General features: G+C 41.7%; 1 protein-coding gene across 4 annotated transcripts in view; it reads right to left on the reverse strand.

The window, feature by feature from the left end:
* RGS17 (regulator of G protein signaling 17) overlaps positions 1-23,003 on the reverse strand; it is a 76,193-nt gene extending 53,190 nt beyond the window's left edge. For 2 of the 4 annotated variants that reach the window (XM_063329345.1, XM_063329341.1), the window contains exon 1: positions 22,848-23,003. The gene's annotated coding sequence lies outside the window, so the exon portion shown is untranslated. Of the gene's footprint in view, positions 1-22,540; positions 22,563-22,843 lie in introns of those variants that run through there. The other 2 variants (XM_063329342.1, XM_063329344.1) reach the window with 2 other exon arrangements.
* Between the last annotated feature and the right edge of the window lie 2,605 nt (positions 23,004-25,608).

Genomic DNA, 25,608 nt, shown 5'->3' on the forward strand with positions numbered 1-25,608 from the left:
AACAAATACCTTAAATTTTGCTCTAATTAACTGATTGCTACTGATTCAGTAGGGTACACCTGGTTATTTTTCCCTCATAGCAAGTTATGTATTTATCTTAAAGTAAATACTAACAAAAGCTTTTTAGGTTACCAAAGCTTTTCCACTTAATAAAGCAATTATACTTGAATGGCAAAGGGTACACACAAAGGCACTGGGTTGTGCTCTTTTCTCTAAAGTAAATGCATAGTAGCTAGAAGCAACTTGGTTATTCTAAGTAACTGACAACGAGAAGAAAAAAAGAATATTTAGCAATTTTGACAATTTAATCTCTTCTGTTGCAACCATCTAGGCTACCTCTCCTAATTAGCTCATCCCCTTTTGAGTACATCAGTAGACAAGCAGATGATTGACTGAAGGTATGGGATCCTCTGGGGATAATGGGAAAGAAAAGCTAGAGATTTGTTCAGTCAAGTAGTGTCAAATAGTCAAAGAGTACGCAGAGAATTATAATATTATAATATCTGATATTATAATAATTATAATATTTGAGGCTTAAGGTAAACCTGTGCAAAAAGAAATCTTATACATGAGAACAGTAAGTTGTCACATAATTACTTCTGCCCATGCCTACACAGATTGAGTGACCACAATCAAATTTACTGAATATTATAATAAGGCATTTACTCCTGATTGTACCTCAGCACACGAACTGTCTGGAAGGTTTCCTGTCTGGACAACCACATGGAGCACGGATGCAAAACTGAGTGGTACACAGTGACTGCTGCCTGAAAAGTTCTGCTTCAAAGATGTCTTTCACAAGACAGGTATCTATCATTTGCATAGCTGCTTTCTAGGGGTGTTGAATCATAAATACATCTAGGAATTATTAGTCACCATTTACCATGCCTTTACTCTTATACTGGAAAAGCTATATAAACTTGTATTTTAAAATGAGAAGGTGAATAGTGAGCAGTGAGCTTTACATGAGCTGATGGAGAAGAGGGGTAATTTAAAGAGAAGCTGTAGTGCACATCAAAGAGTAATCATTTTAACCAGTGACCCAATAAAGCTGCCTAGGTGTATTTCTGGTTTAACTCCATCTTAGCTATTGTAAAGGAACAGTTTGTTTGGTAAGAAAGCAGCTTTATGCACTTGCATAGAATTTCCATCACCTTCCCAGCGCCTGAGATACGAATCAGGTTCCCAAACAACCTTGAAAGGAAGATGAATTTTGGTTTCCTATAACTGGTCATATCAACATAAAATCAAGTGCATAAGGGTTTGGTGGGTTTTTTTGCCGAATTACACAGGAAACCACCAAGAGAGGATTTAGAGCACAAAGTCTTCCTGAATCCCCCAGATGTCCCCAGTTAGAATTGCATACACTTCATATTAGATACAGATAAAGGGCCAGGGTTTTTTTCTTTGGGTTTTTTTTTCCTCTTTTCTTTTATGATGGGAGAAACGGGGGGAAAAAAGTTCTTAACACAGAATGGATAGCCCTTGCATTTTTTACTCCTATGAAGAATGAGGGAATGGTATAGGACTCAGATTTTTGCCTCGTTTGCTTGATAGTCAAGAAGCTTGATACTGAGAACTGAGATGTCAAGTTGCTATAGAACAAGCAAAAGCAAAGTGAAAAAGAAGCAAACTATTTTTATCAAAAGCCAAACAATAGCTTGGATACACTGTGTTTCCTAAATGAGTCAGGATTAGTCCTGGGCAAATGTAGAGGATGGTTTACTCTCCACTCCTTGCTCAAGAGAATGACATATGCCATGATACAGGACATATCCGATGATACAGAACATGTTCTATAATATAGGAGTTTGCAGGTGCTCACCTTGGTTTCCTTTACAAAAGCAGTTCTGTCAGCTGTCTCAGCTTTTTCTGTTCCCTTTCTCTGTGCTCCACCCTCCCTTACACTGCTTCATTGTTATTCAGTGAGTGCTTACGCTTCAGCCGCAGAGATATCTACTGTAGGGCTCTAGTGGCTGTTCGTAGACGCTTGGCAAAAAGAAGGATGGTTTATGCTCTATCATCATGTCAGGAAAGTGCGATTTGAGGCAGTGAGGTTCAGAAGCCATGTAGTTTTAACAGACTGACCTCAGATTTCAGGAATAATCTCAGTCTGGTTTCCTGCTGTAGCGATGCCTTGCTAGTAGCTTAGCTCTGAAAGTCCATTAGCTCAAGTGAGTTTATGGAGGCTAAGCTGCAGGCAAGAGAACAATACTTTCGTCTTCAGCACCAAGTCAGATTCTGTCACCAAAATTAAATGAAAGAGATTCAAAGCTTTCCATCCCATGCTAAATTGTGTTCACCATTGCTTGTTCAAACATTTTCTTCAGTGACAGCTGAAATTAATCACCCTGTGAGCACCCTTGCAGTTTACATGGGTTAATTTGGTATGCTTGCTTTGGGAAAGGTAGCAGGACAATGTTTTAAAAAAAAAAACAACACCAAAACCCAAACCCCAAATCCACATACCATAGTTGAAAAGCTGAGTTTCTCTAAATCTGGAGTAACTAATCCATAAGCTCACACCTACCGTTATACTAAATCTATCTATCTATCTATCTATCTATCTATCTATCTATCTATCTATCTATCTATCTATAGAGATGCAAACTAAACGTGAGCCTCCTTCAGATACAGAGGCTATTTTTATCAACTGGGGGCAATAAATTACTTTTTTGACGTGATACTCAAGACATCAACCAAAGGAAATCAGAAACTGCAATAGAAGGAGAAATGGAAGTAATATATAAACAGTTAATCAGTCTTTAGACATGCCTGGCAAATTTTTCTGGTAAGAATGCTATCACTTTGGAAGATAACTTAATAGACACACAGGACAGGAAAACTGGTTTGCTTCTAATGGCATTGCTATGGTGTAATGGGGCTGAGATGGCTATATTCAAGACAGATGCTATTATTTGTTCTAGTTTTACCATAAGTGACACTATGATATTTCCAAAATCAAGCCTGAAAGCCCATTAAAAACATCTTGCTGGCTTGACTCATAACAAAGTGTAGGAATTGTTTTTTTCAGTCCTGCTGAATGGAGAAGCTTTCAGAACACTCAGCCTGATGATCCCGAGCTTTTATGCCAAAGTACAAGGCAAACTTAGCCGTCTAGTGTTATGCTTTTATCACCCTTTCTCTTTTAATGGTGTGGCCTCTTCCATCTAAGTTAGTGCAGCAATGGATAGAAATGTTGCTTCCCCATTTATTCATTTATTCCTGTTACTGTGCATTTGTGTCACTTTCATGGGAGGCTTAAAAAAGTTGGTCAGTCCGTTAGTCTCACCGAAAGATACTTGCATGTTTTTTAACTGAAGAAATGAGTTCCATGCTCCATGTGCAATCCTGATAATTAAAGTTTAATTTTGCATAAAAACCTCTCTCTTACTGCACTTTGGTTTTAACAGTGTTCCCTTACAGTAAGTCATTGTATTCCCCTAACAGACCACATTGATTCTTTATATGATTTCTCTTTCAGTGTTCATCTTTACTGCTCTCTCTTATCCTAAAATTTGACAGTGTATAAGCAAGACATTCCTTTCAGGAAAAAAACAGCAGCGCAGAGGTAATGTTTACATTAACTAATTAGAAAATCTGGTGATGGAGATGAGGACGCTTTCTCAAGTGTGTCCAGTTCCACATGAAGGCAGCAGGCGATTCTGCTATGATTCACATCTGGCAGAGTGTCAGTGGATGAGGCAGAGGCATTTTAAGAGTAAGTGCTCAGATTCCACTAAAGAACGTAAGCTTTAAACTTTCTGCAACAGCCGTTCACCACAACTTTAAAATATAGTTAATAAAGGAAATTCTACTTGTGCCCAAGACAGGCCCCGTACCCAATTGATCAGAGGTAGTCAACAAACTGGAGAGGAAAGATGATCCAGTAGCTGAGGGCTATCCTAAAATTTAAGAAGCCTGACTAAATTGTTGCTTATTGTCTTTTAGTCAGTTACTTCTTTCATTAGGAGCTGGAGACTACAGGTTGCGAAGTGATGCATTTCAGTTTTTCATGTACAAAATAATTTTTCCATTTCATGAAAGATATCTATGATTTAAAAATCTTTCCAGTTTTGCATCGAGTGACTTCAGACTTCTCCCGTGTGCACAGGTCGCATCAAAGCAGATGTAACTGTTATCAGATACAAAGGTAGGGGATGCAAGAGAGGCTGATGTAAGTCCCTTTTCTGCTCATCGTGAACTTAAACCTTGCTTTCTAAGTCCAGGTGGAAGAACAAGTGATTAGCTATTGGATAAGCAGCAAGGAGTCTTTGCTTTTTGACTAGATAGTCAAAAAGTCGAGCTTGGATTTTTAAGATTCTGACGCATTTGGACAAGATGATAATGAGAGATACCTAGGACATTTAGATAATCAGAGAAAAACTAACTTGTAAAAATTTTCTATTTGCATTTCTCTAAGCTACTGTGTGGGGCCACAATAGTGGACCTGCCTGCGTTAAGGGAGCCCTGTCTGGGATTACCAAAGGTGTTGTACATTATTTGTTTCAGTCCTACGATCACTTTAAAGCAACAACTTTTATCTCCTATGTATGACTCCTGTCATACTAATAATTTCACAGACTAGGGGAACAGACAGCCTCTTGTCACTTCCGCAGGTCTCTGGAGCAGGGACCGACAGATAATTCACAAATGTTACGTGGGGTTTCCTAAATCCATCTACATTTTGCATCCATCAGCATGGGTCCTGACCCCAGGAAGTAATTTCCATACAGTCTTGTTTGATGTCTTCATGGCATATGAAAGACTAAAAACAAATGGTTTCTTTTCAGAAAGCAGCAATTTCAAGGTTGTCTGATACAGCTCCCAGAAGAGCTCATCTGTGCCCAGACCAAATGCTGTATCAGAAGAAATGCTTAGAAATGGTCTGCCTTCAGTGCACTCTCCACCCAGACGAAGTTTCAGGAGACTTGATTACAGTATAAATAGAATAAAAGAGGAGAGGGAGAAACTGTGGGGTAGAGGAGAAATGGGGTTAGGATAACCACATAGCTGCAGAACTTCTATGCAAGGATAAATACCTTTTAGGATGTCCGGTCAGGTTGAACATCCACTTAATAATAATTGCAGATCTTTGAAGAGAACTTGTTGGGCTATTTGTTGCATGTAACATTTACTGTAGGTTCAGTCTTTGTCGCAGGCAGGCACCCAGACTTTGTTGGTTTTAATGTGCTCCCTTATTACATTTTTCCATTTGTTAGAACAAGAGTTCACAAGTTGAACCACCTTTTTTTGCCTTTGATTCAGTTTTTGTTACATGTTAGTCCTATTGCATAGGTTCATATTTTTGTAAGATAACAAAAAAGCCTAACCTCAAGTTAAAACTAGACCCCAATACAAATATAATACCAAAAGAAAAAATCGCACAGTTCATATGGGCACTATTACCAAGATGAGGAAATGAGAAAGCCAGCCTGATGCTCTTCTGCTTCTAGTGAATTGTGGGGAGCTCTGGGTTCCCCAGAGCTGGCCCCGCTCAACTGGCTTCCGGGTACCAGACCAGACAACTCTGGATGCAAAGAGGCAATGAGCCTTTTAGAGGGTTTATGTTCAGGTTTTTTTTTTTTGCCCCGTAGGAACATTCTTGTGTACCTGGGCATCTGTAATACCTGTACAGGATGAGACACCTCAGAATGAATTCCCAAAGGCAGCACCTCAGGGATGAGGCTTCTTGGCAGTTTTGGTCAACTTAAGTCCAAGCCATCGGTCCTTTGACTCCTGCTTTCTAGCGATGTGTTTCTACCGTGTGGTAACCCAAATCAAGTAGCTATTGTGGCAGAAAACTAACTCTCTAGAAACAAATGATTAGTTGTCACATGGATTAACTCTCTGAACTGATTCACTGTGGTCACTCACAGCTGGCAGGGAGAGAGGAGCGGCAGTTCTGGCTTAGACTGGCTTAAGCTGCTGCACAACCACGAGTGGAGGACTGGTGACCAAGAGAGTGCTTTACCCTGTCCCTTCCCAGGACTGAGAAACCCAATCTGAACTGCAGACTGACTGAGATTTGCAGCCATGGCCCTCTCCGAGATTTAGGATTCTGAGTCATCCCTTTTAAAAACACATTAAGGACAAGGATATGCTTTGAAAAGGGAGATAGTGGATGTGCTTTCTTGCTTTTATTCAATATTGCAAAGATTAAATAATGTGGCTCCCACACTCTTTAGTGCTTAGAACAGGGCAGAAATCAAGGTGTTCCTGCTCCCAGGTGGACATTGTAATGGTGGGCACTTTGCTGCCTCTCTGGCTAATTACTCTTTAATTGTTTGATGGGGTTTGGGGTGGGTTTTTCTGCAAAGCGGCATACTGTCAACGGGAATAGTGGAGATTGTTTCTCACTTTGAGTATCTTCAGGACACAAAACTGGTGATTAGGGCAGGCTTCTTGTGATGGGGAAGGGAAGGTCTGAACTCCCTCAGATTCACATGGGGTGAATCCATGTGTCTCACTCACATCTTGGCCAGAGCTATCCCTCCTACTTTATTTTATGAAAGAAAAATGGAGGAAATGGCAACAGTTTTGGTGAGGGCAGGAGGGATGAAACAATCACAAAACTTACTCCTGACCAGCCTCCATCTCTGGCTGTGTTTTGGAATAATAGTTCGTTTGTGTCTTGTGTTTTGTGATGAGTTCAGCTCTTGTAGGAAATGAGAAGCACGCTCTCAGCATGTCTCCTGGACCGAGCTCCTCTGGGATCTCAGGCAGAAAACATGTCCTGATGAGAGCTGGTTGTGACTTAGCTGGAAGCAGTTCCAAGCATGAGTAATAGGCACTCAAGGCACTTGACTGGGGAAATTTGGTTACCTAAGGGTGTGAGGGGAATGGGATATTGTGGGTTCTTAGATACAGAGGACTGGAAGCCAAATAAGTCCTAGTTTGGATGCCTAATCTCTGCAGCAGATTGGTGCCAAGGTGCATACAGCAGCTATTGTCATCCCAGCTTGAGTAAAGAAGATAAACTCTTCCTTGCCTGTCTCTATGCTATGCCAATTCAACCTATGCACAAATACCTTATTCTGGAAAGCTGCACGTAAAATGGAGCTGTAGGAAATTAAGTTAAATATTCTAATTACATTTTTTTTTCTCTTCCATCTGAAAACTATTTTTTTCTCAAAAATAATGGCAATTAGCAATGCCTCTATCCCTAAAAATATGGAGATCTTAGATATGATCCCAGAATGCATATTCAGGCATTATTGAAATGGCCCTTTCTGTTTACCAGGCAGTTGGTAATCAGGACACCAGTGTTGCCAGTAACTATGCTACTGTGATATTTATGCATCTTCCATAAACAGAATTGACGAAAAATAATATTAGGTAAATTTTGGATGGTGGAAAATGGCTTTTTTAAAAAACAATGAACAAAAGCAGTTTTTAAATGTTAAAGGTATTCATCAGGATACAATGAAATTTTGAATTATCTCTAACAGCAATAAAATATTTGGGAGACTTGCAGTTGGCTCAACAGTACCTTTTTCCTTAGTACCTTAGTCCTGTAATAGAAAGCATGCTGTGGATAAGAAAGGCCTCTGGTAGATTTGCCATGTAAAGCAAATCTAGGAATGGCATGAGTATTTTACTTTAAGCGGGGCATCTTGCAACAGGACAAGGGGTAATGGTTTTTAACTGAAAGAGGGTAGATTTAGACTAGATTTAAGGAACAAATTTTTTACAATGAGGGTGGTGACGCACTGGCACAGGTTGCGCAGAGAGGTGGTAGATGCCCCATCCCTGGAGACATTCAAGGTGAGGTTGGACGGGGCTCTGAGCAACCTGATCTAGTTGAAGATGTCCCTGCTCGTTGCAGGGAGCTTGGACTAGATGACCTTTAAAGGTCCCTTTGAACCCAAACTACTCTACGATTCTATGATTCCATGAGATTTTAATGCTATGAAAAGTTGTCTGCCTTCTTTCGCTTCATGTGCAGATCTCCTGATCCAAAGAAACTACAGCTTTGGAAAAGTTGATCTCCTTTCTATTCAAGAAGGTTGTCTGTTTGTACTTAGTCAGAGGTGTTTTACTTATTTTGAGTGTGAGGTAGGATCAGGAAGGAAGAGGGAACAGAGGTGTTATCTAATTGTTAGTTCTGATCTCCTGTTATCTCCAGATCAAACAAATTTGCTCAAATCGCACATAGTTTCGAGTGCCACAGGAGTAAATTCTAGTTGCAGATAGCAAAGGAAAACTGAACCTGTTTTTTGTCTAGTTTTTTTGTTGTTCTGGTGTTGTCAGTGTGCCATTATTTATTGCACATAAAAGAATTATTTCAATTTTTAATATTTTTTTTAAAGCAGGACACAAGTAATATCTTTCTTAATATTCAGGCTGAACAAACATCTCCTTATAAAGACTGAATTCCTCAGATGCTACAAACATCTTCTAATAATCAAAAGCTATTAGAAATCAGCTTTTATTTTAAAAAGTGACTATAATAAATTTCTTCCATTCTCTATCACAATTCATTGAATAGAGAAAATGTTTTTATCTCCTCTCCAAATTTTCCTATCTGTTATGTACCATAAACTTTCAAATCACTTTCTTTCGAACCTTTTAAACTTCAGTCACCATTGACTCCTCTCTCCATTTGTCATCTCATCTGTTGCAGAATACGGTTGTTCATTTTTCCAAGCTCTAAAATCCCTCTCCTTCCCATTTCCATAGCAAAAAGCATCCTTCTGCCCCTGACCTTTACTTTACAGCATCCTACTGTGCTATTCCGTACTTCCAAGATTGCATCACTGTAGCCATTTCATTCACCTTTTCTTCACTAATTTCCTTTTTTCTTCACTTAACTAGCATCCAGACTCATGTTCGCACTTCAGTACCTTTCATTGCTATCTACCATTACAATCTCAATGTCGTATTATGCCTGTTTCTTGCCCTTTCACGCTTCAAATGTCCTTTTAACATCTCAGTGTTCTCTCAGTCTGCGCTGGTTATTACTTCTGCTGTTGCAGATTTGTTCCTTTTCCTGGAAGATCTGGATAGCCAGTTCTGAGATGTACACACTCTCTAAAATTTTCTGTAGACCATCTCTGTCCATAATTCAGTTTTCCTGCTCCCCAAGTTCAGCAGTTCTTGCCTTGGGATGTAAGCAGGGAAACAGCTGGAGAGCCAAGGGCAAAAGGCTCACAATGAATATAAATGTGGTATAAAAAGTTCTTTAGATCTTATGGAAGGGCTGTATGGAAGGCAATGAAACAATATTTAGCATCTCAATAGAATATTCATCCCGCTTAGTGAATAGGATAAACTTCTGTTCTCTGTGGAGCTGACTCAAGCACTTCCTCCTGCAGGGAAATGTTTTGTAGTTTTGTGGAAAGAACTAGTCAGAATTAAATTGAACCGCCTGCATATTTGTTCACAAAGTAAGATTTTGCAGATTTTTCTGCTAGGGCGGGGGCCTGCATTCATGTTCATCGTTCCATTGTGTGGAAACGTAGGAAGGAGTTTTGCCTTGCAATTATTGATTTGGACTAACAAGTTTCCTCACTGGGACAGGCCTGTGGGCAAGTGCTATGATACTTTTGTGGAGAATATTTTTTATTCCATCTTTCAGGATGCAGTAGCATCAAGTACCTTAAGAAAGTATATGTCTGCTCTTACCATCAGAAACCATTCCCGGGCACTGACTCTGTATACCACTGCAGATCTACTTCTAACCTTCCCATTCTTCTTTTTATTCTGGAAGAAGTTATAGATACTTTTCAAAGACAAGCTAAATGTGTCAAAACTCCTGGATTTTTTTTTCTCTGGCTTCACCCTAACATACAGCCTTATTGCTATAATTGTGTGATGACAGATTACTTCTGGAGAAAGAATGACAAAGTTTAGATACTCTTGTCAACAATATTCTGTCTAAATCCACACCTGAAATTTTGATTTTGGGGAGTTGCAGATTAGTTTAGAGTCCTAGCAAGAATAAATATTTGCTGTGGAAACTTTCTGTCTTCCTTTGAGAAGCTTTGCTTACTAGGGGACCAAAATCGCAGGTCCCCGCCAGCTGTATGCGTGGCAAGTTCCCATGGTCCATCCACATCACTGTCTTACGAACAAGCTGGCAAGATTTCTTGTGCCTGTGCGTGGCATCACAATAGCAGCAGGGCCAGGGAGGCTCAGGCACTCAGGCCTGGGTGAGATGTCAGGTGCCTGATGGAGTAACCATCCACTGAACGCTCAAAGGATAAGTGCTTATCACTTGGGCATCCAGACCATTTCAGTCTTGTACCCACATGTTTGTCGTAGTGTCTGAGCCCTAGACTAGCCTTTAACAAATGCTGCGTGTGTAGCTACAACCTCGGGGTAGCTGCTTTTTCTGATCAGGGGACTGTTTTCTGACACACATAGAGAATACTCTTGACACATGTTGCCCACCGGTATGTCACCCATGCATCATCTTAGGAAGGAGATGTGGATGGAAATGTTTTCAATGTGCTAATAGCACTGACCTTTATATTTCCATTATACATCACTCAGAAGCAGTGACAAGGCATTCAAAATCTAAAACAGTCAGGAAGCCAAATTTAGATGGTTTCTGAATGGCTTTTATATTTGTTCGAACAATTATTTTTTTAAATATAAAAAATAAAATGAGGTCATGTTACAGTTGCATTTGGGGAAAGGGGGTTATAGCTGGCGTTTGGTCATTGTTCAGCCACTGTAAGTTTGGGCGCAGACAAATTTTATCTCCGAGAGAAGTCCCTGTCCTGAGTATTTTTCTCAATGCATAGTAACAGGTAGGATGATAGCAAGCAGAATAAAGGATATGTCATGCTTATTGTCAGTTCAAACCTCTTCTTGGGTGTAAAGACAACTTTTGAGATGTGAATGTGAAACCCTCATATCTGTATAACCCTCATACCCGCATGATCTCATTCTGTTCGAGTCTGCAAGCGGGTCAACAACACCTAGTTCATAACAGAACTGAACTCTAAGAATAATCATCAGCCGATTCATCCTAGTGGCCCAGATTCTTCATTCCTTGACAAATGTTTAATTTTCTCTTGTGATTTGACTTTTCTTTTGAAAGTGACTCATGCAGCAACAAATCAAAGCAATGACATTTTTGTTTGTCCTGTGCAATCTCATCTAGGTGAACCAAAGCATTTGCATCACACAGTTGTTACTGCTGGAACTCTGCTCTTCTAGACTAATATCTAAGTGTCTACATTAATATTTTGTTTATTTATCTAGTCCTACAAGATGTCAAGATTGAGAACCACTTATAAGTAACTTACAGAAGACTTTCCTGAAAAAGTCAGTTTGTCTGAGAAATTATACTGATACCGAAGCTTTCTTGTGTCCAGATCAACATGGAAATATCTTTTGGTGATAGAAAAAAAAAAAAAGAGCCACTTTTAGTCCACCGCAAGGTTTATGTAGGTGAGTCTTTTCTTACACACATGATCTCACGTGTTTTGCTGCCACTATTCACAGCAAGGATTGCACTGTGTCACAGCACCGCATCTCAAGCAGGACACTTCTAGGATTTTTTTAGGTGTTAGCTGCACCTTGAATACTCCTTAGCAAGGGGTCTCCTTTACATAAATGGGAGAGAGAGGATGCTCATGGAGTAGTCACGCAGCCTACTGCATTCCTACTCCAGGGAGCTCCACAGACGAAGTTATGAAGGGAAAGGGCTGGAGGAGGGGTTCGTTGATTGGGAGGAGTGCTGCTGCCATGGCATTTGAGCCCTCTTTCTTCACAAGATACAAGGATTTTGCATTCTGAGGGTTCCATCCATCTACTGACGTCTGTTTGATCTAAAGAGCATATTACTGGGACAAATATTTAAAGGTGAGGGAGATGAGCATGTCAGGTGGACAAATGGAGGGGAGAGAGACCAATTTAATATGGACAATTGCACAAGAACAAATGGGGAATAAGCTGCCTTTGAATAAATGTGGCTGGAAATGAGAAAAAGGTTTTCAACGGGAGCTCTGGAACAGCCTTTGTGTAAGAATAGATGTAAGAAAACCCTTCCTGCTTTAATGTTAACTTGATCCAGAAATGGAAGGAAAGGTAAGAACTGGTTGCTGGAAACAGCCGGAGATAGGGATGCAATTAGCCAGGGTGTTCCCTCCAGTCTCTGTTCTTATTTTCCAATGTTCCTAAAACTACTACTAAGCCACCTGCTGGAATTGGCCATACTAATGAAAAGCAGTCTAATCCAGAGAGCTGCGGAGCACATGCTGCCAGCCTGGTTCGATAGCAGTTGATTTGCTTGGCACTTTGCTGGATACGCTCTGTACCTTAGAGGATAGCACTGTGGCACAATTTAAAACAGTCTCTCACCTACATAGCTCAGGGTTTAACATGGGGGGGAAAAAAAAGTCTGCTCTATGAATAGTACCCAACTTGGTTTTAAAACATAAAATACTGTCTTTGGGTGATTCCAGCTAGTACCTCAGAGCATAGGGTGCAGTCAAAGTCAAGGTGTCTCTGGCTTCGGTCCCCTTGTTGCGTATGATCTCACTGTCCAGCAGAACAGTTTCTACTTAACAAAGCCGAAACAGAGCCTTGCAATCACGTGTTTTAAATGTGACTGATGGCTGGCATTGCATGTAGGAATAGTTTCTGCCATAGAAGTCCATTCAAGTTAATGGAAAAATGCCTTATACTTCAATAGCAATTCAATTATTTGGAGTCTTAAAAACCCCTGTGAACCTTAAACCAACTGAATCCCAGCTACAGCTGCGTCTGCAATAAATTACAGACAAATTTAGTCTTCTTACATTAAAGTTCTTTTAGACCATATTTACTTGAATTCAAAGAGGCCTTTCCCCCCCCTCTTTAAAGGGACATGCAGTAACTTACTTTTCATGGAAAAATAAAATACCTTGCATTTACTTGGGCCATCAGCATACTTCAGGGTAAAGTTACTGGGGGAGTTGATTGGAAGGAACTTAAGCCACAGCCCATGGATGTATTCCGTCATTGTGGTAAGTAGAAGACAATTAATTCAAAGTATCTTAGGCTAAATTACAGAGAAATACATATAAGCGTATATAAAGTATATGCTGATACAGACTGATTAAAGCATATCCCCTAGACCAAGCTCTGATCAAACCCAAGAATGCAGTGTTATTAAAATTGAGAGTTCTCTGGGGTAGAAGATATGTTGCATTCGTTACTAGCATTACGTGTGAGTTGACTAGTTAGTCCACTCTCTGTTATCACCTGTAAAAACATTTTTTTGTATGTATTATAACTGTGATCTTGCAGGATCTTTTATCGTAAAAACTAACAATCAAGCCAGAAGAAATGTGCATAGAATTTTTTTAGATTTAATGTGGTAAAGCTAAGACAGGAGGTGTTATTTGACTGACTTCACTGTATTGGAGTTAACTCATTTTATGAGGACAACAGATCTACAGGTAATAGTTTAATGGATCACAAAAATCTCAGGTTGTTTTAAAGGACTGATGAAATGAATATTGGGAGGTATATGCAGAAGATATCATGCTACCTGCTATATGTTTCCATTTTCTCTTTCTGATTTTTGAAATGTAAAGCCACGTTGCTCAATCATCCCAAGTCTTCATGTTTTTGAAGTCTTTTGCTTATTGAGAATTTTTTTTTTTCTAACATGGCCATAACTAACAGTTTTCATACTGATATTCAGGTTACATATTCAAGGGAACGGTGTAATTGTATTGGATGGGGTTTGCTCTGGTCATTTTCAAAATGTCTAAGAATATTTGATTAGAAAGATTAGAAAGATCAGAAAGATTGCCTTCTGATTCAACTGCAAATGCCCATTTTTGTCCTGGAGATTTTCTGGATCTGGATATTTTCTGGATCTTAAGCTCTCTCAGATGTTTTATGTATGAGCGTTACTTTGGCAAAAGGGAAGCTGAGAAGTGGAGTGGGAGACGAGATTCTTAATGTTAAATGGTGACCCTTGAAATCAACAAGAATTTTTAATTTTGCCCCTTATATTTAATTTCTGCAGCTGCCACTATTTTACCGTGTGATCCTGTAATTGCTTAATTAATATGTATCTAGATCTCTTTTCTGTGAAATAGCAGTGCTCTTTACTATATCCCAGCATGCAGAGGTGATGTGGTTGTTTGAAAAGTGAGCTTGTAGAAAAGATGGCATGATGGAATAATTATCTTAAAAGACTTACTAAGTCTAAAACCCAGAAATCTGGAAAGATGGTAGTAGCCTTTTCATAATGTGTTCTGTATTTGTTCTCGGTGCTTACTCAATTGCCTAAATTCACAAGGTAATAAAAATATGAACTGTTTTGAGCTTTCTGGATTCTATATTTTCTTTAAAGTTCCTGAAATATCACCTGCTTTTACACATTGTATGAAACCAGGTCACAGTACTTGTCACAGCATTATATGCCTGACCAAGAAAAATGCTCAGTAAAAGTCACACAAGGTATAAATTTTCCTGTTATATCATGAACATACAGATATGAGCCACTCCCCTTTCCTTAACTTTACACTTTCTTTATGAATATGCTTGAACAATTCTCTCTCCTCTTATGTATGAAAGACATGACATGAATATTGAACATAAACCGTACCTACCTCATCCCACAGATTTGATAGAATATTAACAGTAATAAACTCAAGGACTTGAATGAACCCAATATAATTAAAGGCATTCAGTATGAGCCAAATACAAATTTTAAACCTATATATATTTGAGATTGATAAGAGATGCAGTTGTATTAATATTTTACATAAGATTTCCACTCTGATGGCTAAAGTTGATGGCTATATTGTCAATATAAATATGTCCACTTCAATTAGTACACACAACATTGTCACTGTAAAATAAACATGATAAAAAATCAACATGATAAATTAAACGTTAAATTACTAAAAACTGATAAATATTGGTCTGGAGTTACAAATGGGGAATAATTATTAAGCAGGTGTGTTTCTAATTGGATCCTTCAGGAATATGTTCTTTTATACAACTTGACAACCTTCCCCTCTCTTGTGAACAAAACAGAAGGAACCATAAAAATCGCTAATGCTATTGTTTGTAGTAGGCGCATATCAAGGGAACAATATAAGGTAATGAGGACGAATCACTGACTTAAGGTGATCTGGATCCATCGGTAAGTAAATATCACATGCCTAAGAAGAAAGGATGCAGGGCGAAGCCAGAGGCTGGAGGCTATATCCTGAAGAGATGTGATGTGTCTGTACTGGGAAGCTAAGCGATTCCAGGGCTTGTTCTCTGGCTCTGAGGCCAAATGGCCAATTTAGTTATATTCATATAATTAGACTGACCTGCTCTGGGTAACAAGACAGCCTCATACAAACATTTTATTGGGAATGGTCCCTGGACTGTGGTAACTTTCCAGACAGGTCTGGGACCATTCTAATGATTTAGTGCATAGACAATCAAGTTCTAGTGCACAAGCTTGGGCTTTTGTTACTTTATGGAGACATAACCTACGACTCAAACAAGAACTGAAAGTCACAGGAAGTAAATGAAGTGCACAGTGCAGTCCTGCACCCAAAAGAGCTGTGCCACCTTGGCTACGTAAAGCTGAAATCTTAAGACAACCATGTGAAAGCCACATTACTTCTGTATTTTTCACTGACTGCTATTGAACCAACAGTTGCGATGTCTTTGGATGAAGAGGGCTATTGATCAATTGAAGCGGGTTTAAGAAGAGCTAAGACAACGGTTGAAGGAGCATGGAACATACTGCATGGTAAATGCCCTCAGGAGACATTTAGCTTAAAAATACAAAAAAAATTCAGGGGCGGATTTCTCAGTTTCTGAGTAGTCTCTACTGCAGGATGCAAGATAACATACAGATAGTAGAGGTAAAATAAGGTCATTTTTCTTGCACAGGACTCAGTGTTGCTTTAACTAGATTTTTCAAGTGTCCAACCTTTGTCAGCTATCTCTACCCTACATTGCAATTTGCAGTGCAGACGTAGGCTTTGAGGCAGATACTTGATAGGGGATGGTTCTTCTGCAGAGAGAGTTGAGGACAAATCCAATAAACAGTGAGATTTCTGTACAGTGAATCATTGTACACCGAATCACTAACCAATGCCCAGTCCTAGGTGAGCTGTCAGCTCAAAGCTGCCACTTTCATCACTTCATAATTTATGAAGTCGCTGCATTCACTAGGTAGAGGTATTCCTTCTGTCCTTTTCAAGATCCTCGCTACGTGAGTACTTACTTGATTTTTTTGTAGTTGCTCTATGTCTTGATTTTACATATCAAATAATCAGACATAGAATTTGTAAAGATCCTTGTCTATTCTGGTCAGCATGATGAGACTCTGATTATTATTATTACCAGTGGTTTGGTTTTTTACATTGTGAGGGTCAATAAGTGTTTATAAAAATCCTTGAACATATAATACATGTGACAGTGAAAAAATGCTACAAATAAATTAAACTCTAGTTACCAGATTATGAGATATCTCAAACTGTATCAGTTAGATTATCAGATCATTATAGGACATCTGCATTCCAAAAAACGAGTTTAGACTTAAGCATCAAAATAATTTGTGGATATATTTTTAAACCATTCTATCTGAATGATAAAAAATAACTTACGCATCTCACTCCTCTCTTCCCAAACCCATCTTGAAAGCTATGAAGTATCTGATTAATATTTTAGGCCTTTGTAATTTCTGAAGACAACAAGACTCGGAAATAAAAGTACCTTTTGGACACTGAGTAATTAGGACCACACTTCCCACCTACATTCATTAAAACAGGGATACTTGTGAAGCCCTTGTACAGGAAGTTATTACTCACTGTTCTTGATTTTCCTATGATGCACATCATTGAGAAAGCAGCATCTACACCACCCAAAGCTCTGGTGCAATGTGAATATCGGAGAGCGTGTGCTGCCTGCAGTGCGGTCATAAGAAGGTGGATTGGATAAGAAATTCCTTACTTCAGAAGGTTGCTCGCATTACAGAAATGATAGACAGTAGCCATGGTATTAAAAATATACTATATACATCCCTCTAATTTAGGTTTTTAGGAGATCAGTGTGTATATGATGATAGGAGCCGGCCAGTGGCACTGTGATAAATGTAAGGACCTCCTGAAGCTCCTTGGGGCGCTGCCTGGGACACATGATTGCCTCTTGGGGTGCCCAGTGTTCTGAGCTCTCTCATTTGAAAGCTGCCTGAACTACAGTAGGCAGAAAAGTACTGTGCTAAGGATACCGTGACAGCCTTCATCCACAATTCCTGTGGTTTAATTGCCTTATCTCATAGGATTATTTTACTGTAACTGACATGAGTTGCTGATAAATGAAGACATTGTCACAGCATACCACAGCACAGCAAAACACAGCACAGCAAAACACAACACAGCAAAACAGCCCAAACCATATTCAGCCTTCCTAAAACTGAGTAAGACCAAGTCTTGCCTGGACTTACGCTTAACTAAAATTGCAGAGCAAGGTGGCATAATCAATTGACTTTTACAGCAGGGAGCCATGACAGAGCGGCAGTCTCCCTTTAAAGGCAGTGTTACTCCGGTACACTCCCTTCTAGTCTGTACGTATAGAGTTAGGGCTATATAGAGTGGTCCAGCTTGTGATGTCTCTCATATTTCAGCAAGCACAGAACTGGTATCACTGGAGAGAGCAGCCAAGCTGCTTTAAATGAAGCTGCTTTGGTAGCAGAAGCTGCATAGCTGTCTTAATGCATCACTCACTAATTTACTCCCTTTCTCACTGAAGAAACTGGGCTAGATATATAGTATTTTTGCATGGAGAAAGATCACGCAATGCAGATGTAGTGTTCAAGATGTCTGAGTGTCTTTAAGTAATACATAAATGCTTGGGTTTAGGATTTAAGATTTTATTAACCTTTTATTTCTATTCCACCTCCCTATCTGTAATTCCCCACACACATTCTGTCTAGAAATGTACTGGTTTGTAAGAACCTACTGTCATTTGCTTACAGAGTAAATAATTTTGATTGTATGAAAGGTAAGAAGCATTTCATTCATATTTTATAAACAAGGTACTTAAAGACAAAGCTATCACTCAAAACTTATACGAAGATACGATAGAATCAATCTTAAACTGATTGCATTACTTTTACTCTTTTTTTTTTTTTTAAATTTAAGCCCAGATTCATTAATATTCCAGAACAGCACAAATTATTCAAAGCATACCCGTCATTTAAATTGAGTTTACATCTACTTTGCATCACCAGAGCAGTGCAAAGCAGATAAAGCATGCTAGGGTTTGGCGGACCAGCGTTTAGCTGCTGAGGCCCAGGTTACACGGTGGCTGGGCAGGAGGAGCACTGCAGACCCTGAGTTCATCTCTGTGTGTGCTTTAAGCGTTCCCCCAGGTTCCTGCCACGGTCACACTGCCTGGCTGCTTCCTTTGTGCACGTCAGAGACAGCAGCAGTGCCAAGGGAAACCTTTTGAGAGCAGATACCCGACTTCAGGTCGAGACACAAAATCTTTGCAGAAAAGAGATCCCTGAATTGGTTAACTTGCCAGAGGATGGGAGCCAGACTTACAGGTACCCCCTGCCTCAGACCCACTGTAGCCAAGATCCGCAGAGACGCTGAGACGAAGGGCTGAGCTCCTTCGGATGGTGCAGTAGCCCCCCAGGAGTCAGCAGCAAAACTACTCACACAAGCCTACTTACAGCCTGCATAGTTATAGCCATTAGCTACAACCATGAATAGATAAACTTAATTACAACTTCATCTATTCATTTGTTTTTATACCCTATGCACAAGCTTTTAATTAATTAACAGTATGGAAAGTTTGATTGCATTATTTCATTAGTAAGACAACTTAGGACAAAGAAGAGGTCAACAGAAATGCAAAATTCCTTGAAGGATGTAGTTTTTAACTAATTTTAACTCAAGCTAATTAGCACATGAATTTTTTGTTCTTAGAAAACTCCTTCTGTAGTCACAGAGCAAGCACTACAAGTGTGGTGAGATTATATTTTTCATTTAAAAAGCTGAAGTTGAGACCTTTGTACAAGTGCAAAATAAATCCCTGCCTGCCATCACGGAGACATGATCAGGAGGGAGCTAATGGAACTGTGATGAACATCTCTGTGAGAGCGAATACTGTTTTACTTAGTACACTTCTAGCGTATTCCTAAGAATCTCCATATGTTTCATACTTAAAGGCATGCCTGTGAAGCATTCAAGAAAGTGGTATTTAAAAGATACAGGATTGTAAAATTTATTCAAGCTAATGTATTTTCTGTGAAGGAAAGTTTATATACTTATGTATATATATATATATGGTTTGCCACATACACACACACACACACACACATATACACAGATATGCCATTTATAAGTGGAAATTCATTCCCATATTTAGTTTGAAACTGGTTTCAGTCTGAGACTGGCTGACATCCCTCCTGTCCTGTCTTCATAATGATACCACTCACTCTCTTCTTCTTTTAGTTTTTTGGGAGATGACGATTACAGCATCTGAGGTTGCCAGTATTTTAGTTTTTGTGAAGGATTCCTCAACTCACGTGGGTTTCTACTGTTCTCCACTTGTCCACATTCTGCTGTGGATTGTGTTGCTCCAAGTTGGGTCTGCTGCTGATTTCAAACTGTGACAACTTCTGGGTCTTTGGGCCTGGGCTGTGCTTTTGTAGTTCTCTGGTCTCTTATTCCTTTATTATTATTATGAGGAAATCAAAGCAGGGCTACCAGTGAGATCAGGGAAGCCTTCTGCGACGTTGGTCTGATCAATACTAGTGCTCCTCAAGCATGATTCAAACTCAGTAGTACTCTTGGGGAGACAAACTTGTGTCACAACTCCTTCCAAATCAGTTAGATTTTATGGGACATTTAAACTTTACCTTTGAAACTATGCTTATTGTTCAATATGCACATCTTATAATGAACATTACACAGAACAATTAGAAGTGATGCTCATTCAAATGTACAGAGTTTATGGAGATATATCCCTTGACATGTATCTTGTGCTTTGTATGTAATATACTTCCTAAAAATTATAAATTGCAGTTTGAGAACAAAACATTTCATTTTATTTTCAGGGTAGGTAGAGAACTGGATTAGGATAGGGAATTTTTCACCAAGCTGTCAGTCAGATTTCAATTCAAATCAATAGAGCAGGGAGTTAATTTTCAACAGACAGCGTTTCAGTAGCCTTCTTGAAATGAGTTCATGGGTTCAGGGCAATTCTTTGTGCACAAGTGTCCATGTTGCATAACAAGAAAAAGAATGACTATTCTTATCTGTAGATTTCAACATGAAGAAGACTGAGGGCTGACTATGGCTTTACACCCCTAGGCAGACCTCTCAACTCAGCGATAGATAAAATGAAGGGACTTGATCTGCCAGCGCTGTACCTGCTCTGGTGTGAGAGGACACCGCTAGCACCTTGTACAGCCACAGTGTGTGCTCCTTGTCACATACGAAAGCTACAGAGGACTGAAGGAAATTATCAGGCAGCAGGTTCATAGCAAACAGAAGGAAGTACTTTTTTACACAAAGCATAATTAAATTGTGGCGCTCATTGCCACAGAATGTGGTTGAGACCAAAGTATAAATGGATTAAAAAAGGGAGTAGAGAAATTCAAGGGCTTATTAAATATGATGGTCTGTGAGCAAACCCCAGTTTAAGAAATCCCTGCACTACCATTTGCTGGAACTTAAAAGGATACACCAGGAAAAGATCTCTCTATACCAATCCTGTTTCTTACATTTTTCTCCCTTCAGCATCTGCTAATGACTGTAGTCAGAGCCAGGATATTGGACTAGATGTCCAACTCACTATAGCAATTTTTTTGATCATATGCTTTTAATCAAATTATGTCCTTATTTTGGCTACTTAAAAGGATCTAAGGCCCTGACAAAGAAAGGCATTTAAACGTCTAACGCTTACGTACTTTAGGGAGGTAGGTACTTGTGTATGTCACAGCCTTCGTGTCTTAGGCCGTAAACTTATTGGGGTGGGGCACATGTATCTTTTATTAGGATTTTGCTTATTCTGAGCATGAAGTCAAATAAAAAAATATATATTTGATAACAGTGATAACGGTGTGTAACAGTGTTTCTTTATAAAGGTTAAATAATTTGTTTGCCTAAATGGCTTTTGCCACAGGAAAATTCCCTAGTGATTTACGTAAGGATGATGACACTAGCATCCACTGATGTGAAAAAGAATTAATTTCCTTTATAGAACTCCCCACGTTTGCAATGCATGAATATTACATTTGTAGAAAGCTATTTATCACCTGTTACCCATAATACTATCGCCAGACGATATGTAACTTACTTACATTTACCTAGCAGGGTATTTGAGATTTCATCCATTTTGCAAAAGCATCTGGCTGCAAACCTATGACACACGTTGGTGAAAATCCAGACACGTAAATGAAGAAATCAAATACCGAAAATCCTAAATTTTACTCCTACCAGTTCTAAGCCTGACAGTGCGGGTAAGGTTTCCTTGTAAATCAACAAGAGGTGGCTATAAATTCTGCAATATCGGGCTGAGAGCTGAGCAAGCTAGGCAACCTCAGCTTTCTTAATTGCGGGCGGTTTCATCCCAAGGAGAGGTGAAGAACCGCAGGAGCCGCACACGGCGGGGTTCGGGCGCTGGGGCAGCGTTACAGCATCCCCCGCCGCACCGGGAAGCGGCGGCGGCTGCTGGTGTTTCCCCGGGCGCAGGGAAGCCCCGTGCTGGCCCTGCCACGTCCCGCTCTGCTCGGCACCGGCACCGGAGCCGGGACCGGCGCCGGACCGGGAGCATCCCCTGCCCCGCCGGCCGCGCCCGGCCACCTGCTCCTCTCGCCGCCCCCGCCCGCATCCCGCCGACATTTCCCGGGGAGGGGCGGCGGGAAGGAGGCCGGGGCAGAGGGATGGCGGTGCCGCAGGGTACGGCGGGCGGGGGAGGCTGGGTGCCGCCCGGGGACCGCGGAGGGCGGTGCGGCCGGGGACCGCGGTCCCGGGCTGGGGGCGGCCCCCGCCACCTCCCCTCGCCGGCACGGCCGGGGGGCTCCCCGGCCCCGGCCCGGCCCGGTGGGGGCAACGGAGAAAGGGGGCCGGGGGGAGGGATGGGAAAGCAACTCTTGATCTTAGAGCAACGGCTCGTTTGCTCACCCTCAGCTTCCGCCGGTTCCTCGGATTAAAATAATAATAACAATAATAATAATAATTACAACACCTCCCCCCCGGCCAAACAGACCCGCGTTACAGGGAGGGGAAGGTCAAGAGGAAAGGCAGGAGGAGCGCTGCCTCATCTACGAGCCGGCGGCTGTCACACCGCCAGCCCGTGCCCCCGGCTTCCCCGGGGGCGGCCCGGTCCCTCCCCCTCCCCGGGCTGGGCAGCATCGCCCGGCGCGGCGGATGCCCCGCGGCATCGCCCGGCGGAGCCGCGGCACCCCCAGACGCAAACCCCGGGGGACGGGGGGGAGGGTTCGGCGGGGGAGGGCGCGGGCAGAGCCCGGCGGCACCTCTCCCCACCCCTTTGTGCACCGCGGGCAGGGAGACACACAGGCGCACAGACAGACAGACAGACACACACACACGCACCCCACCTTGCAGCCTCGGCGCCGCAGCCGCCCGTTGTTACACACGTACACACACACACACGCGCGCGCGCGCGCACACACTGACACACAGCCGGTCCCCCCGGTGAATACATTTTCTGTTGCACTCCACCGCCCTCCATCCATCCTCCCGCTCGCCTCCCTCCCTCCTCTTCCTCTTCCTCCCCCCGTTTGGTCGACGTTCCCCCCACCACCGCCGCCTTCTCCCCTCAACTCAGTGCATCAGTATAAAGCAGACATTTTGATGCCGTTTGACACGGTTCAGGCTAAAATACAAGCGGAGCGCCTTACCCACCCCCGCCCGGCTGCGTGCGGCTGGCGCTGAGCGATCCCGGGAAGGGTTCGGTGCGGCTCGTCCCTAGCGGAGGAGGAGCGGGGCTGCTGCCATCCGCCCAACTTCAGCACCCAGCCGGCGGGGAGAGGCGGGCGGCGGCGGGCGGACGGCAGGCAGGCAGCGGGAGGGAGGGAGGGAGGGAGGGAGGGAGGGAGGGAGGGAAGGAGGGAGGGCGGCGGAGAGGGAGGGAGGGAGGGAGGGAGGGATGGAGGGAGGGTGCGAGGAGCGGCGCGGAGGCAGGCAGCCTCCGCACATGCGCCCTTCCCACCGGCGGCGGGAGTTTCCCCGCTTGGCCCCGGCGGGTGAGTCACGACCCGCCCCGGTCCGGCACCGGCTCTCGCTCGACCACGGCGGTGTTCGGCCGGGCTCCGCCGCAGGTCCCGGGGAGGCTCCCCGGGCAGCCACGGCTCTCTGCGGGGCGGGCGGCGGGTCCCCGGGGGCCGTCAGCGCGGCGGGGGCCGGGGCGGCGGGTCCCCCCCCGCACCGGGAGGCAGCATCCCAGCCTCTGGCCTGGAACGGTGTTAACGGCAGGAGCAATACACCCCGGTGGTAAAAAGTGAAACGCTAGCGGTGCTGGGCTCCTGCTTGTTTTTATTCCTGTTCCCACGTTGGCATGTCCAAATAGAAGAAAAAAGAAAAAAAAAGTAGGTGAATAAACCGCTATCCAACTCTTCGTTCTCCTTCTGCAGCCGAGAGAGAGGCAGGGATTTAGTGGCCGAGTAACTTTTGGATGTCGGGCACCTGAAGCCCGATGCCTAAATCAAGAGCAACCGTGGATGTGTAGGTTGACACCATGAGAATCAAGACCAGGATGCTCTGAAAATCTGGCTCTGAATCCTGAATCCTGCCAGGTCTTTCTTGCCAGTTAGTTTGTCCCAGTTTTCCAAACTCCAGTTTCCAAATTTTGGCTCAACAGAAAACATTATTTAGCTTTCCCACTGCACCTTAAAAATCTGGAGACTGATACGCCTTAAGACAACAGCTCTGGAAAAATACGTATTTGGCATCTGGATCCTGTCAATCATGCCACGAATCCAGAAATGTGAATATCTGAAGAGAGAAAACTTTGCTGCATTTACCACTTTGCCAAAACAACAGGCAAGATGGTACAAAAAGGCACAAGGCTGGATTAAGGTGGTACTGTGCCTTGCCAACAACCTGTATTAATTCTCTTCACAAAGCTGGTCTAGACGCTTGTGTATTCCATCTAGATCCCAAAGTAGAGTGCTACAAAAACTGAAGCCAAAACTGCATGTATGTTAGTAGGGCTGAAATTAAAAGGATTGGACGCAGTCCAGAAGGGCTAACTTGCATGAGAGCCATAAGATCACGGGCACAGCAAAACCATCTCAGCTCCCAGGAATCTGTATTCAAAACATAACTAATTTAACAATGTGGCAGTAGCACTTATGGCTCTGTGGCTTACTTTTTGACTTCTGGGATAGAAGTTTCAAATTCTGAATCATAAGGACAAAAGTCAGTGTTAACCTCCCTGAACGTCACTCCTCATGAAACCGTCACTTCTATTTTCTTCTGATCTTGATCCTTGTGGAGAAGTTTGAGAACTGAAGGTCATAACTCTGCTTGATACCAAAGGTTGTTGGCTAACCGAAGGCACTTGTTTCACTGATTCTATATCAAAATTATATGCAAAATATATATGCAAATATATATGCAAAATTTTTGCAGTCTGTGTCCTCTTTGTCTTATAGTTGCTCATACCTTTTCACCTTTTCCCTGGCAAACATCCCCCTCTGCTCCTTGTGTATCAACAGACTTCTCTCCAATTGTTCAGCCAATTTAAAATAATTAAACTAAGAGCAACTGATATTTAGCTTGATGTTTAAGCTTTTCTTTAAGACTTGAAGAAGAGCTTGAGGGCCTGAAAAATTGTTTTTTCCAACTATCCCAAGTGTCCTAATAAAAATGCTACCTACACATAGAGTCTTGCCCTCAGAAAATCAGGCCATTTTTAGTTACATACCTAAATAAAGATGTAGGTGTAACTCCAAGTTAAACATCTGAGTGCATGGCAGTATGGAAATCTTTATGGAAATTTAGCTTACATTCCTTTCTTCAGAAATAGTGCTCAGAAGAGTATTAAAAAGGATAAAACATATTCATGAAGAGTTAGCAGTGTTTGTATTTGTTAATTGCAATGATTAAACTACTGCTTGGGTGTCTTCCCACAGCTTTAAAGAGCACCAGTTCTATTCTAAGGCCTCAATTCAGAAAAGCCTCGATGTTTAGGAAATAGTCTTAAGCTTTGTTTAATGGTAAGCTCATATGGTGGATCTTATTGACCTCAAACTGATGACAGTAAGCCTTCAGTGGCTGCTTAATATTAGGAAGATGGTTCTATTCTGACCAAAGCTATGAAACCGATCAAAGCAAGTGTCTTCTCCGGAAGATTTAGTAGGTAGATAGAAGGTATATGCACATGCTCAACGTAAAAGGGAGACTGAGTAATCGGTAGGAAAGAAAGGAAATGATTTTATCTACATAACAGAAAAAAAAATTAAAATTTTATAAGTTTGAAAATGCTATGCTTAAAATGTTTAAATGAATAAAAGACTTCCGGTTTTTATGAGTCTTTTAATGTTTCCCACAGCTCTCAACAAGCCCAGCTATTCCTATTTACCATAGTTTCCTGCATCGAAGCCATTCCTTGACGTTGCTTGAACTCCTCTTTGTAAATCCACTTCTTTTCAATAGCTGTTCA

Source organism: Chroicocephalus ridibundus, chromosome 3 (assembly GCF_963924245.1).
Source record: "Chroicocephalus ridibundus chromosome 3, bChrRid1.1, whole genome shotgun sequence".
NCBI classification, from domain to species: domain Eukaryota; kingdom Metazoa; phylum Chordata; class Aves; order Charadriiformes; family Laridae; genus Chroicocephalus; species Chroicocephalus ridibundus.